The sequence below is a fragment of the Lactuca serriola genome, chromosome 3 (assembly GCF_051521515.1).
Source record: "Lactuca serriola cultivar US96UC23 chromosome 3, Lser_US96UC23_V15, whole genome shotgun sequence".
Classification (NCBI taxonomy): domain Eukaryota; kingdom Viridiplantae; phylum Streptophyta; class Magnoliopsida; order Asterales; family Asteraceae; genus Lactuca; species Lactuca serriola.
The window spans coordinates 196502086-196518588 of record NC_136410.1 but is presented as its reverse complement, the minus strand read 5'-3'; positions in this window follow the sequence as shown (position 1 = coordinate 196518588).

Genomic DNA, 16503 nt, shown 5'->3' with positions numbered 1-16503 from the left:
TTTGTATGGCCCTTCATGACAAGGACAAATAATATGTTCTCTATAAGGAGCTGAAGAAGATTGAGGAATCATTTGCTACTCCCGAACAAATCGAGGAATACAGGGTTCACGAGAGGGATGTGACAAAGGTTCGTGCATTATAATTGCTTCCATGACTGCGGAGCAGGAAAAGTCCTATGAGTACTTCTGGCCCTTCGAGATGCACCTAGATTTGATGGAAAGGTACCATCAAAGCACTTGACATGAAAGTTATGAGACCATTTCCTCCATGATCACAACCAAAATGAAGGATAGATAGTCCATCACGGCTCACTTGCAAAATATGCAGAGATATGTGGACCGCTTGCTAAAATTGAATGTCAATTTTGATGAAGAGTTGGCCATAGATGTAATTCTACACTCTTTACCTTCTTGTTATTATGATTTCTATATGACCTATCATATGAACAAGGAGGAGGCCACTCTTAGCAAGCTTCAAGGCCTTCTAAGAACTGCAGAAAGCAACTTGAAAGGCAAGTCGGTTGTACCTACTCCTACTGTTACTGCCCATATTCTTGCAATAGGACATGGAAAAGAAAAGAAGGGCAAGGCTCATTCTAAGAGCCGCAAGGAAAATTCTTTTGATGGATCCTCTTCAAGTGGGAACAAAGTTAGTTCTACTAATCCCTCTACCAAGCGGAAGGATGCAGAGTGCTTCCATTGTCATGAAAAAGGGCACTGGAAACGAAGTTTCCCTAATTACTTGCATGACATTAAGTATGGGAAGATAAAACCCACATTCGCAGGTATTTACACTATCCTTTCTAATAACTCATCACATGCTAATTCATGGGTCCTTGATACAAGTTATGGATTTTACATTTGTTCTGATTTGCAAGGATTAAAAAGAAGTAGGTATGTGGAGCATATAAAGATAAACTTAATCATGGGAAATAGCAAAATGTCGCTTGTCACCAAGATTAGAGTTCATTCTTTATTGCTTCATAGTGGGTTAAATTTAGAATTGAATAATTGTTGTTACTCATCAGATATGGTGACAAATATTATTTCCTTTCGCAGTTTGTATAAACAAGTTTTACCTTTTCTTTCAATAATGAAATTGGTAGTATCAATTCTTATTATAATGGTACATTTTATTTTGAAGCATTACCTTGTAATGGTATATATGAAACTGTGATGGTTGTAGATAACCTAGGAAATAATGTGTTGAATATTGATTCGTCCAAATGTTTGGACAAGGCATTCTTTTGGCATTGTCGTCTTGGACATGTCAAAAAGAACCACGTAGCCAAACTCCAAAAGGATGGAGTTTTGGAGTCATTCGAATTGAAGTCAGATAACACTTGCAAATCTTGTTTGCTTTGAAAGATGACCAAGTCACCCTTCACTGGTACTAGTGAAAGGGGTGAAGGTTTTATGGGTCTCATACACACTGATGCGTGTGGACCCTTTAGAACCGCCACAAGAGATGCAAACCGCTTCTATGTGACTTTTACTGATGATTAAAGTAAATATGGCTAGATCTACTTGATGAAGCATAAGTCAAAAACTTTTGAAACATTCCAAGAGTTTAAGCATGAAATGGAGAATCAATTGGGTAGGAAGATAAAGATGCTATGATTCGATCATGGATCAGCGTATCTTAGTATCGAGTTCCTAGACTATCTTAAGGAATGCGGAATTGTTTCATAGTTGACGCCACCTAGGATACCACAACTTAATGGTGTGGCTGAGAGGCCCAACCGAACATTTTTGGATATGGTTCGTTCCATGATTAGTCGAGCTTCGTTACATATCTCATTCTGGAGCTTCGTTACATTTTCTTTCACGACAAGCTCAAACCTCGAAGTGAAGGATGTATTTTCATCGGCTACCCACATAAATGATTTTGATGTCTCTTCTATAGACCGAGTGACAATGTTATCTTTGTTACGAGGAGAGGGGTTTTTGGAGAGAGAGAGAACTCATGTGCCATGAGGACAATGGGAGGCAAATTGACCTTGAAGAGCTTCAAGAGTTAAGTGATAAAGGAACCTTAAACACTAGCACTCAACTCGAGGAGGAAACTCCTATTGAACCAATTGATGAGTCTGTACCTATGAGACGTTCCAGTAGAGTTAGTGTTCCACCTGTGTTATATGGTTTCCATATAACATCTAAGGGTGATACATTTATCAGTGATAGTACATAGATAAATATGGATGAACCTAACAACTATAAGGAAGCCATTGCAGTCTCCGAGTCTGCTAAATAGAAAGAGGCAATGGAAAGCAAGATTCAGTCCATGTATGACAATCAAGTTTGGAACTTGGTTGACAATGTACCGGGTCGTAAGATAGTCGGGTGCAAATGGATCTTCAAGAAGACGACCAACATGGATGGGAAAGTACACACATATAAGGCGCGACTGGTTGCGAAGGGCTTTACTCAAACATAGGGAGTTGACTATGATGAGTCTTTCTCACTAGTAGCAAAGATTAAATCTATAAGGGTTATGTTAGCCATAGCTGGATTTCATGATTATGAAATATGGCGAATAGATGTCAAAACTGCTTTCTTTAATGGAAAGTTGGCTAAAGATGTTTACATTTTTCAGCCAGAGGGTTTTGTCAATGCAAAGTACCCTGATAGAGTGTGTAAGCTTGAGAAGTCCATTTATGGATTGAAACAAGCATCTTGCAGATGGAATCATTGTTTTGATGAGAAAGTCATAGAGTTTGGTTTTTTGAGAAGCAAAGATGAGTCTTGTGTATATGTCAAAACTAGGGGGAGCATAGTAAGCTTTCTTGTATTATATGTAGATGACATACTGCTCATAGGAAACGACATACCAACCTTGCAAGAGGTCAAGTCCTAGTTTCACAATGAATGACCTTGGAGAAGTTGCCTATATTCTCGGGATAAGGATATTGAGAAATAGGAGTAAAAGACTAATAGGACCTAGTCAAAGTACTTACTTGGACAAGTGTTGAAGCGTTTCAGCATGGAGAACTCCAAGAAAGGTAATTTACCTATCCAAAGCAATACCAAACCGAGTAAGACTCAGAGTCTGAGTATAGAGGCTGAGATTGCTGAGATGAGTCGAGTACGATATGCTTCCGCGGTTGCCTCGATCATGTATGATATTACTTGTACTCGCCCTAATGTGTCCTTTGCTTTGAGCATAGTCAGCAGATATCAAGGTAATCCTGGTAGAGCTCATTGTACTGTAGTAAAGAGCATTCTTAAGTACCTGTGGAGGACTAAGGATTGGGTCCTTACCCTCGGTGGGAGTGATGACTTGAGAGTCACAGGGTATTGTGACACTGATTTTTAGATTGACAGAGTTAATTCACACTCTCAATCGGGTTAGGTGTTTACCCTAAATGGAGGAGCAGTTACATGGAAGAGTTCCAAGCAAGACAATGTAGTTGATTCAACATGTGAATCAGAGTACATGGTAGCAAGCGAAGCATCAAAAGAGGCGATATGGTTGAAAAACTTCATCGGATACCTTGGAGTTGTGTCATCCATAAAGGAGCTTGTGGAGATTTTCTGTGATAATGAAGGAGCGGTTTCCATAACCAAGGAACCGAGAGATCATGGTAGATCCAGGCATATCGACAGAAAATACCACTTCAAAAGACATCAAGTAGAAGAAGGACACGTCTTGGTGAAGAGGATATCGTTAGCGAACAACCTAGCAGATCCCCTTACGAAGGACTGAGCAGGGTTAAGCACTTGCAGCATGTGAGGGGCATTTGGCTAATGGACGATATTAGTTTTAGTGATCAGATAAATATTTAGAAACGTGTAATAGCTAAATTGTAATTGACATTTGATGATTAAATAAAAGGAGTTTTTTTTATAAGTATAGTTATAGTCTAGTGTCACTTATTTACTATTGTTTTACTTTTCAATGTTTTAAATTCCAGAATAATAAGATTATTCAAACTATCCACAGTCGATCATACGTTGGAAGTAAGTAGAGGTGTTTGTTTGGATGGATCAGTTTGATCCGTTCCAATCATGTGAATCCAAACTGATTTCGATTTTCAATACATGGATCTGAATAGTCCAAACTAAATTCAAATTTGATATGATCTGATCCAATTACAATTCGGTTGGATCGTTTTTCGAAAACCAAAACATTTTAAAACGACTTATAATTATAATATTACCCAACTTTACACAACAAGTAAAAACAAATTATTTAGTTTTGATTTGAAATCTATAAACAACTAATAAGAAGATATATTATAGTTAAATATTACTGATAGAAAACCTTTTGAGAGAAAATGCATATTATTGTTTTTTTATTAGATGAAACGTTTTGAACCTATTTGAAAAAATCAACCTACAAAGTTAATAAATAACTATAGATATATATTATAAATAGATAAATAATAAATGTTTATGCAGTTTGTTTGGACTATTTGGTTCTTATTTTATAAACCAAAACCAATCCGAAATCCAAAATAATAATTCGGTTTTGTTGAAAACCCATCAAAAAATCCAAATATCCAAACCAAATAGTCCAATTCAAATGGTCCAATTGGATAATTGGGTTTTATCTTAATACTTAACAATCCTAGAAGTAAGTACGAAAGAAGACAATCATGAATGGGTTTGTAGATTGTCTAAGATGTTAGACATGAGTGCTCCTAAAATAAGATTTGAGTATTGGATTAAACCCACGCTCACATGAATCACTTCATGGAATTTGTCACGAGTGAGTGTGAGATGATAATATCATATAGTATTCAAACCAAGATATATGAGTTGTTGACTACAAGTTGGTTGTGCATTGATGATACGAAAACGCATTAGTAACTTGATGTTATAAAACATATCGTTGTGCATGATTTAATGAGTAGTTAGTACAAGCATATAATGTCGAAGTTTATATGTTCCTTTTATCCTAAGAGGATTAAACGCGATATCTTGGGCCCCTCGATGAATCTATTTTGACTACGTGTCGGGCTTGGTCAGAACTAAATTGATGTGTTCAGTTATGTTCTATATCAGGCGAATCGGAAATCGGGAAACAAACTGCAGAACACTAAGTATGAATATGTTCCATGTATTTGTCCGCATAGATATCTTGAGAACAGAGGAATATATGATCCCTTATCTAAAGGATGTGTTACTAACTAGCTCAGAGTTTGACAGCGGCTTTTGAAAGCTACGATTGCTAATCAGATTTTGAAGTTGTATTGGCAGTTATAGTTATTAGACTTATCCAAGTAGGAGACCTTTGGATTAGGTGTCTAGGCCCATAACTATAATTGGGATGTACTTGATCCAAATGTAGCATGGTCCTTTTGGGTTGTCTTTACTAGTGTAATATGATAGGATGATATTTTGAGAATAAGGTTATTTGTGATTTATTAATATATTAGAAGTATAATATATTAATTGAGAAATCATATTATTATTTAATTAGTATTGATCAAGAATTAATTTGGAATTAATTTAGTGATCGAAAGAGACTAATTAAATATACAGAAGTAAGTCGTGGATTCTTATAGTGTGGGCCAATGATCCATGGTTAATTAGAATGGGCTAAACCAATATGATAGTTCATGGATAGTCCATGTGGTTTAACCCATCGAGCCTAAGTAATATGAAAGGTCATGGTGCATTAGTGTTTGCATGGATGAAACCCTAGCATTGGCAACACTATAAAAGCAACCCTAGAGCTAAAATCGGTTTCCTATTAATTCTAAGTGATAATAGATTTTGTGCTAACTAGCCTATTCTCTCAAGCCTCCTCTTGCATTTGATGTTTGTGACACGTTAGAGGCATCACACTTGAGGTGATAAAGTTTTCAAATGCCAAGAACTAAAAACTACATAAGAGGTATTCATTTAACTATGAGTTTCATGTTGTATATCCTCCATTGTATGCTAGTTTGGATGTATCCTTTGGAAAAATTGAAATGCATGTATAAAAAGAAAAAACATAGATCTAAAGAATCTAGGATTGCATGTGCACCATAGGAGTGTTATAGTGCCTAAAACCCAACAGTGACTTCTTATGCAGTTGATCAAAAAGAGTGGGTCAGAGATTATCCTAGGGTAAGCCTAGGATAACATTAGCGCGAAGAGCAATAGTAGTGAAAGGGACTTAGTGGAGTCAAGGCAATTATTGAGGAAAGTACGGATAGATGTGGACGATAGTATGGGCCCATACTACTAAAAGCAGAGGATTCGTACTCGAGTCTAGGAAAACTGAGATAAGACCACGAAACTTGTAGTGTGTGTGATCCCTCGATTTATGACGAGTATTCTGATGACTGACATGGTATATTTTTGAGCATGGTGACGCTACGTGGTAGACCAGATGGCCATTCTGGTGCCGGCAAGGGATCAGGCTCAGACCCCGGAGCTGGACAACTCGATGATCAGATGAAGGGGGTTAATTTTATCTGAGATTACGTGCATTATCATTTACCAAACTTCTTTGATCTACGGTACGGTCAAGGAGAGCATTTTGGAGATACTTGATGAGAGGCTGAGCGCATTCTGCACTGATATGGCGGCCATGATTGGGATGCTTACATTGGCGTTCTGGGAGTTCAGAGCTTGTGGAGCTCCAGATTATCATGGGGCTAGGGACCCGATTGCTAGCAGTAGGTGGTTGGCAGATGTCGCCAATGCTTTCGTACCAGTTGTTGTCCTGAGGGGGACAAGGTCCAACTTGCTTCCTGCCTCTTGAAGGACAGGGCACATGATTGGTGGGAAGAGGTTGGTAGTGAGTTGGGTGATGATGCTATTGATGCTCTGTCATGGGATGATTTCTCGACCAGGTTTCGAGAGGACTTTTTTCCAACGATTGAGGTGCAGCAGCTGGTGCGAGAGTTTCTAGATCTCCTCCATACTATTGAGACGGTGGCGGATATCACTACCAAGTTCCGAGAGAGGTCTTTGTTGGTACCGTAGTATGCAGCAGATGAGGAGATGAAGATAGTGAAGTATCATGATTTGCTGTGGGATGATATTAAGGAGTTCGTGAGTATTTTAGGGTGTGAGACCCTGAATGATATGATTTCTGGATCCCGAGAATGGGAGATTGATTTGGAGCACATTGAGAAGAGGGGAGCGGATCAGGTGCTGATATTGGGGGGTCTTAGGAAGAGACCCAAGAATTTAGATCAGCTTTTGAAAGGCCAACAAGGCCAAAATAGGTGCAACACATGCGGTAAACTGCATGATGGAGTTCGTCATTCCAGGGGTTTAGGTTGCTACAAGTGTGGCAGAGTTGGTCATGTCAGCAGGGATACTCGTCAAGGGGGCACAAGAAGGCCAACTGTCCGACCATGAGGGGAGGAGTAGTAAGCGCGAATGCTCCAGATACTTTTAGGATCATTGATGGATGAGAAGGTAGGGCAGGAGCCCCAACAGAGAGAGATTGAGTTTTGCAGTGACAGGCAAAATAGGTTAGGACTCCAGTGGGAAATATATGGCTGGAACCCGGTATTTCAGATGACTGGTAGATGAATTGAGACCAGGGAGGCCTCGGTGGAGTTTGGAAAGCAGCAAGAAGCCAGCCTACTGTTTTGGGCAGTTTCAGGGTTTTGGGCGGTTTCTATGCTTCGGGTAGTATTAGCAATTTTGGGATTTGCATGTAAATGAGAAGTATATGGGTGTTTGGGTAATTCTAAGTCTCTTATAGTGAGATTAAATAATCTCAGAGTAATTGATTTGACCCTGTTGTGCAGCTCTCATATGAGTATAACTGTTGCAGGGGTGAAACTACTACTTGAAGGATTATCTGAGCCTTTTATCATGTATAAGTGTCCTAAAGGGACATTTGGTCTATGATATTGTCTTTTAGTGGAACCTCTAGTTATCAGAAGTTGAATAGTTAGTTGGGAGATGAGTGAATTGGATTCAGCAATAATGATTTAGTAAGGGTGGTCTGTCAGAAAGTCAAATCATCTCAAGACTTCAGATTTCAGATTAAGTAAATGTGATTATGTTGCAAAGAATTCATTCATCTTTGAGTTATAAAGCTCTGCGAGGGTTGCTTTGGGAAGGTTGTGGTATGCTCAAGGTTATGGCATTGTTTCTCAAGTGGTTGGGTGTGTCAGGAGTGGTAAGGAATGATTTCGAGGATGAAATCTAATTTAAGTGGGGGAGAGCTGCAAAATTCCATTTGAAATTAAGTAATTAAATAATAAACCCTAAACCCTGAGATGTATTTTATATTTTATTTTATTTTAGCCCTTAACCTGTAATAATTGATCAATGTTAGCCTTGGGAGTTAAATATAATAATTCCAGCAATTTGGGGTCTAAATTGTAACTAACGGACTTAAAATGTATAGTGTTTCGTGAGCAAGGGCTGGTTGGTAAATTGTGGAGCTGATTTGAAAATAATTGAAGGAGAGGGGGTCGAAAGTCTAAATTGGGACACATGTTTGAGTTGGTGACGGGGACTTAAACCCTCCGTTCCCTTCCTTCCCCTCATCACGTTATCACCCGATAACTAAACCCTAACCCTAATGATATCCTCCATCCGCCAACCTCATTCCTTCCCTACAGTCAGCGCTGCCACCCCTGCTGTTGAGTTCGCAAACCACAAGGCCGATGCCACCATGGCGGCTGCCAACGAAGTCGAGATCGCTGAAGACTAACATCATTGCAGTGTTGTTGCCGTTCTCGGATGCGCCTCTTCCTTCTTCTTCTGTTTCGCCATCAGTCACGTCACTGGTATCACTAGGACCATTGAGCGCCGCCTCTGCTGCTCTCATTGACCATCAAAGACGTGGGTTGAGAGCCCGGGCCCAACATTGTGGTCGTGGGGAGACCAGTTGAATGAGTTCAGAAACCACCATTTCTCTCACCATCGATAGCTCAACCTCCAATTCTACCTCTCTGCTGCTACCGATGTGTCTTGCCATCGCCGTAGCCGCCATGCGGCTGGTTCTTTTTGTAAATATTCTCCGACCGCCGCTTGTTGCCTCGAGGGTGGGTGTATTGGGTGCATGTTTCAGTGGCCTCGTGTAGGTTTGCGTTGCTTCTGCTAGATGAATGTGTGTATGTGTGTTTTCTGCTGGCCAGAAAATGTGGGAACCACCATTGCAGCCAACCATGGTGGCTGTCATCTTGCTGCTACCCTCTATCGCCATAAGCCTGTTGGGTTTTGAGCGAACTACCACTCCTAAGGTGTATATGCAACCCTAAATACCTTGGATCTATGTTTTCTCTATTATACATGCAAACTTGAACTTTCGAAGGTGATACCTCAACTACCATACAAAACTTTGATACTAGGGTAATAAATCAAGTTAGAAGACATACCTTTTGTTGTAGTTGGAAGCCTTGGACCTTTATGAACTTAGTTCCCCAAGTTTTACACCTCAAATGGAATCACATAAGACCACCAACAATTGGAATAACTTGAGAGAAGAACACTTGCTCTACTAATCGGCTAGCCCTCACTTTTTATCAATTAAGGTGATCACTTAAGTGACAATTTCATGAGTTATGAGGCTTCTTGTATAGTGCGCACATTAGGGTTACACCAGGTAACTCATGAATTTCCACATTCCTCATGATCCATGGCTTTTAACCTCCATGAACTATCCATCGGTCACTACATGGGTTTAGCCCAACATGAAGAACTATGGATCATAAGCCCACTTTATAAGAATGAATGATTTACCAAATCAATCCCCATTTATTTAATTAGTCTCTTTTGATCAAAAAATTAATTCCAAACTAATTTTTGATCAATAATAATTAAATAATATGATTTCATATTAATATATTAGAACTTATATTAAAAGTCTATCCAAATTGTTCTGATGCCATGCAACCCAAATGGACCATGCTACTATCGGGTCAAGTACATACCAATAATAGTTATGGGCTTAGACACCTAATCCAACAGTCTCCTATTTGGATAAGTCTAATAACTATTATTTCAAGCATGACTCCAACCCATCTAGCAATCGTAGCTCTTAAAATTCATTCTCGAACTCTGACCTAGTCAATGATGTGTCCATTAGATAAGGGATCATATATTCCTCTATTCTAGATATCATATGGACTGAGACATGGATTATAATCAATACCTCTATCCATCTATTGATTCCCGATTTCCGATTTATTAAGACCGACTACTTGAACAAATAAAATTAGTTAAGGCCTGGTGTCATCACTAAATCATCGAGGGACCCAAAGATATCTCTGTTATCCACATGGGTTAAAAGGAATGGATAAACTTCGACCCAAATGCTCGCTTGTACTTACTCATCAAATTACACACAACGATATGTTTTATAACATCCAAGTAACCGGTGTGTTTAGATATGTCAATGTTCAACTGACTCGCAACTACAACTCACACATCTCCACTTGAAGAATATAAGGTATTATTGTCTCATGATCACTCGTGATAAAATCCATGAAGTGATTCAAATGATTGTGAGTTGAATCCAATATTCGAATCTTATTCCAGGAGTACTCATGAACACTACAACCACTTTGTCCCAGACAAACTACAGACCCATTCATGACAGTCTTGCCTCAATACCTACTTCCAAAGTATGATCGATTGTGGATAGTTTGAATAACCTTGTTATTCAGGAAGTCAAAACATGCAAAGTGAACCACAGGAATAATATTAATCCTATATGGCCCAAAAAATTGTGAGTCATATTTATTTCTCATTATTCATTGTATAATGTTTCGAATAATCAACTTAATGCTTGACATAAAACAATAGTTATGCCATGCTCCAAGCATGCACACTATGTTTTCTAAACGATAGTTATGCCATGCACCAAGCACACACACTATGTTTGTATATTGTCCGTAATTTGTGAACTAGATCAATTGAAAAACATTTCAATGATGCTCATTTCAAAATTCCAGATTCTTATTGCGAGAGTAATAATTCCAAATTGTTGTCACTGCTAGAAAGTGTTAAATTCTAAACTATCATGCAATGATTCTTTTGTAATGTCTAGGTACCAAAAGTCATAGAGACTTGACCAATGATATTACAAAATATTCCTTTGGAGATTGTTAGAGGACAATTCCATGGAAATAAAGTCTCATTCAAAGTACACTCCATTGAACATCCTTCTTGCATAAACGTTTCTGACTTTCTCATCTATTCTTCAACCCCAAATATGGAAACATTCAATATTTTCCATACGGCAATTCATTATTAATAGACTCATGTCTTTTCATAATAATGTCAATAAGGTCCATCCATTAATATACTTCCAATTGTCCTTAAGCGACCCATCCTTGGCGAACCTTAGATGGTCTATAACAGTTGCTCAACCACTTTAGTCATAACCGATTCTAGTCTTTTTTCCCTCTTAATGCCCTAGGCATTTGAAAAAATTTAGAACACGAGAATATTATAGCATATGCAATCGATCCTATACCTAAAGCATATGGGACACAATTCATAATTTCTAACATAAAGACATGATACTTGATCAATCTTTTTCTATAATATTTCTATTTTCCATGTTATCATAAATTTTGATTATGAAGAGGGATGTCGTAATCATAATAAAATTTTAAGAATGTAATTAACATTTCCATATATGGAATTTCCTTATGTTGAACCATTCCAACATAAAATTCATATATATGTTTGACTATACGTGATTAAAATCTCAGTCTAAGCTTTTATATTTGAAATGAAGTATAATTTTGTCTCCCTTAATTATAAAAAAAACAACTTTTCAAACTCTGCAACTTGCAAATTGAAACTTTTGTTTTCTATAATTAAGATTGCTAACTTGCAACATTTACCATAATCGATTACGCTCCTATTAGCATAATAATTGTTATCTTTCTAGCCTAATACTTATGTTCCCACTAGCTTTGACATGTACTCAGAAATCAGCTGGACTTCTAGAAATGAATACTTTCTTGACTTAGTTACCAAAGTTCATATTTCTGACATCAGTTGCTTCGATAAGACTTTATCTAGGCTTCTCAAACTCATACGCCTTTCCTTAGATAGCTAACAATAAGTCTCAGATGTTTAGACCTTTCTCCATTTCTCACAACTCGAATTATGAGAAGGGATGATGTAATCATAATCAAATTTGAGAGTGCAAATATCACAATTGTTATCTCCTTAAAATCTACTTAGTGAAAGCGTTTCCTCACAATCATTTTCATGAAGCGGAGAGAAACCTTATGACACTTAGATTTAATGGTGTATGTGTTCCTATCCATGTGAATTTGTCAAAACCATAATCATAAGACAAGGTTAGTGACAAATTCAAACTCATATGGGCTGAGCTTGTTCAATTAAGAACTCATAGAACTCACATGCACAGTCAACTTTAACTGGAATGGGCACAGAAATAAGAATATGTCAACACGACAGGTAATAAACCTCAAGTCGTATGCTAGTGATAAAAAATAGGTTTTATTCTTGATTAGTTCTTGAAACTTGTCAAGATCTTTAAGACTCCCACTGACCTCTTGACATATAAGATTCTCTATCAAGAACAACTCATTGACAAAAAAAAATATTCAAGAGTTAGTGCATATTCTTATCAAGATAAACACTTCACACCATTGGTCTTAGTTGGTCTTAGTCCTATCCAAGACATCACAACTTACCAATTTCAAATGTGTAAGAGTATAAAACTTTTACTCTACATTTGATAAGTGTTTTAAACCTTTCTTAAGATTATGTCACTCAAGGTTACAATCTTGGAGTATGACTCTAAGACCTGTTTTGGGAACGAAGTATGAATCATCCTCTTGATATAACCATTTCAACAATTTATGATTCCTCTTCTTAGACATAGAATGCACTAAGATGTTTTTAGATGATCAATTGTGATATCGTTTCCATAATCATTAAGATGACCATAAAACACGATTCTAAAGTACTCTCCCATCTTTTCAAATTGGAGAAACTTTTATCTTTCTGCCTAATTTGTTTATTCTCATTCGTTCTGCCATACATTGAAACTTTTCCAATGTTTCAGAATTTTACTTAAACTTGTAAGCATAACCATGTTTACTAAAATTTAGTAAATCATGAAGAATAGTCTTATCGATCTTTGTGGTGGACTTGACCAGTGCACAAGAATATGTACTCACTCCCTTAGTCCTTCACTTGACTCACATATACATGTGATCAAGGAATTAGTCTTAATTTGCCAAAGATGAAAATTCGCATTCATCATACAATACAACTTGCATGATTCCAAGTTTCTGTCCAATTGAAACTTGGGTGATGAGAATCTTTCCTTATTTGGAAAATACTCGACACTTACCACACACAAAAAATCAAATTCATATTGCTAACATAGAAATATACGAAACATTAATTTTTCATAAATGCCATTGTAAGGCGATATAATAAAATAAAAATAAAATTATATTAATAAAATGCGGAAAAAAAATTTCTTCACAATGCAATTACAAATGAAAACTATGTTATTACATATTTCCTAGCAATATATCAAAACTCCTAAGCAGCAGCTCAAAAATCCGATCTTCGAACCATGCGATTAAAATCCATCTTCGAGATCAGAATCAACATACTCTTCCTTTAAGCTTCCTTCCCTTTGGATGATCCTATAAAACATCAAAATGTAACCAAGTCACATCATGTATTAAGAATCAACAATTATGAACTTAATAGAGTTAGATAGTAGACTTACCTGAAGTAGAGTCAAACTTTTTTATTCTACCGTTTCTCAGATCTTTCAGATAGCTAGGGCAGCTTCGCAACCAATGCCCATTCTCTTGGCAATAAAAACATACACACTCTTTGGGAATGGTACACGGGACAATATTATGCTTAGCCTACCTCTTTCCCTTAGAAAGAGAAATCTTTTCTGGACTTCCAATGTTTCCATTGTCAATGTCCATGGAAGTTTGTGGAGTACATCTTCCAATGAAATTTTCTTTTCCAGTGCACCAAATCATTGTTGATTTAGCAGTAACAAGCAAATATGTAAGATCAATTAGGGTCATGTCGTGGTCTGTCACATAGTAGTCGTTAATGAACTCACTATATGACTCAGGAAGTGATTCAAGAACCCAGTCAACAACCAACTTCTTTGAGACTTAGACACCTAGTACTCTCAGTCTATCAATATGTGACTTCATCTCCAAGATGTGAGTACATACAGACCTTCCATATTGATGTTTCATTGCAAATAGAGCTTGACTGACCTTGAATTTTTCAAGTATTTAAACTTGTGGGTTAGGGACAATTATTAGAGGAGGTGGAGGAAGTGAAGTATGACTTCCACGATCCAACCATAGGATATCATCTTCAAGAGGAAAGCTTGTTCCAAGAGATTTGGGAAGTCAATAGGTGTTTGAACTAGGCATCTACAGTGGGAGAAATTCAAGTTAGTTGATTTAAGTCCTTAATATAACACCCAAATGAAATTTTAAGGCTAGAACTGTCAAACCCCAAAACCAGAACGGCAGAAACGTTCTGCGGCGGAGGACGTCATGTACAATATCATAACAATGCATAATAGTAAACAAGCAGCAACATCATCCATTGCATTAATAATATACTTCAATACAAGTGTTATGTGGTAATAATATAAGACACCAAAAATGAATAATAAAAATCAAGACGAGTCTCGAATGTGCCCCGTCTTCTCAAAAACTTGGCCATCTGTACCTGTCTACTAGTGACCCGAGTAATGTAAATGACTAATGTTCATAAATGAGTAATGTAAATGTTTGTAAGTGTTTGTTGTAAATGTTTGTATCTCCTACAAAATCCTATATTTTCTACTGAAATATAGTCTTTTACCAAGACCCGACTGTTTTGTATGTTTGTTCCTTTGTAAAAGTATGTATTTTTACCAAGTATAATTATCATTACCAAAATATAGTTTACATTTCAGTTTATGTGAGAAGATCACAAAGTGAATGCAAATGGGAAAATAATGAAGTACTGTAGTATTGTATATAGTACCTACTGTAGTACTAACTACCTTAAACCAATTGTTAATTAAGGTATAGTGTCATTAGCTTGTAACCATACTTGATTGACTAGTAAAAACACGATGCACGAAGACGTCGAAAAGGTATGACATTCATCACCCGTAGAACTGCAGGTCCCACTGTAGCTAGCAGCAAGGTGTAGGACGGTCAGTCCATTATAGATCTATACACAAATTCACGCTCTGCCTCCAGGAGACTCTGGCTACAAAACATGACACAGATGTAGGTTGCCATTTCATGAAGTAGTGGCTCACATTAGTGTTATAGTACTCTTGTGTTTGTATAGTATGTTCCCTCTATACTAGTATATTGTATGTTCTCTTGTATAGTGTATAGTATGTTCCTCCTTGTTTCTCTTTATAGTATGTTCTTCTGTTTCTCATTATAGTATGTTTGAACTGAATCATGCATGAATTGAAATATGTATGTTTCATTGTATTAGAAATAGTGAGTAGCAGACGTCTGAACTATACCTATTATAGTTTACTAGTAAGCTTGTTTGAATAACTGAGTATGCTTGTACACCTTTGCTACCAAAAGGTGTTGAATTGAAGTAAAAGCTTTTATATCTACACACATATACATAATATATAACTAAAATTCAAAGTTCACTATAGCAAACAACAGGATACTATATGTCCACAACCAAGCAAGGAACAGGAAATAAAGTGAGTTATCAGTCCTAATTCCTTCTAACCTTATTTATATAACTATATCTGTATAGACACGATTTTGAAAATATATAAGTTTAAAAGATTTAAATGAAAGGTTTAGCATATAAAAGAGTTTAATAAAGAGTTTAGCATGTAAAAGAGTTTGATACAATGTTTTGAAATAGATTGTTTGATAACACATCTTGAAGTATAAGAAATCTATTTGTTTGATAGTTATTAATCACATTTGATTGATTCAATAACTATAATGTTTAACTTGTATCCCCCCCTGTAACAACATTTAAAATCATTTAAAATGTAAATTAAGGGGTATGAACTCACCTGTAGTGAGTGATGTGAATGTACGATCAGTTGTAGGATACTAAGTGTCAAGTGAAGACTCGGGTACACACGGATCCTATTTATCATATAACGGCACATATATGTATATAATTAGTGTTTAAGAAACTAATCATGATCGTGAATCACCTTAAGGACTAGGAAACACTTGAAACTAAGTGTCAAAATAAAAAATGATTGAACAAGGGAGGTTTACGGCCACACCATAGAGTGTACGGCCAGGGAGTTTACGGTCCATATGTATACGGCCAAGGGCTTTACGAACCTTGGTGTATACGGTCATGGAGTGTACGGCTAGGGACTTTATGGCCATACACTCAAGGTAGAACTTGCAAACAATGCATTTTCATGGCCCTAACAAGCATTCCCTAAGTGTTCTCGGTCCTCGGTTTGGTCTTGAAGGAGTTTGAAGCCAAAACATACCCAACACAAGAGTTTACGGCCATGCAAGGTTTTACGGCTATAAACTCTTGATACTCATGTCTTTTATGATGATCCAAGGCTAGAAATCTAGAGTTTAATGAGTCTAACTA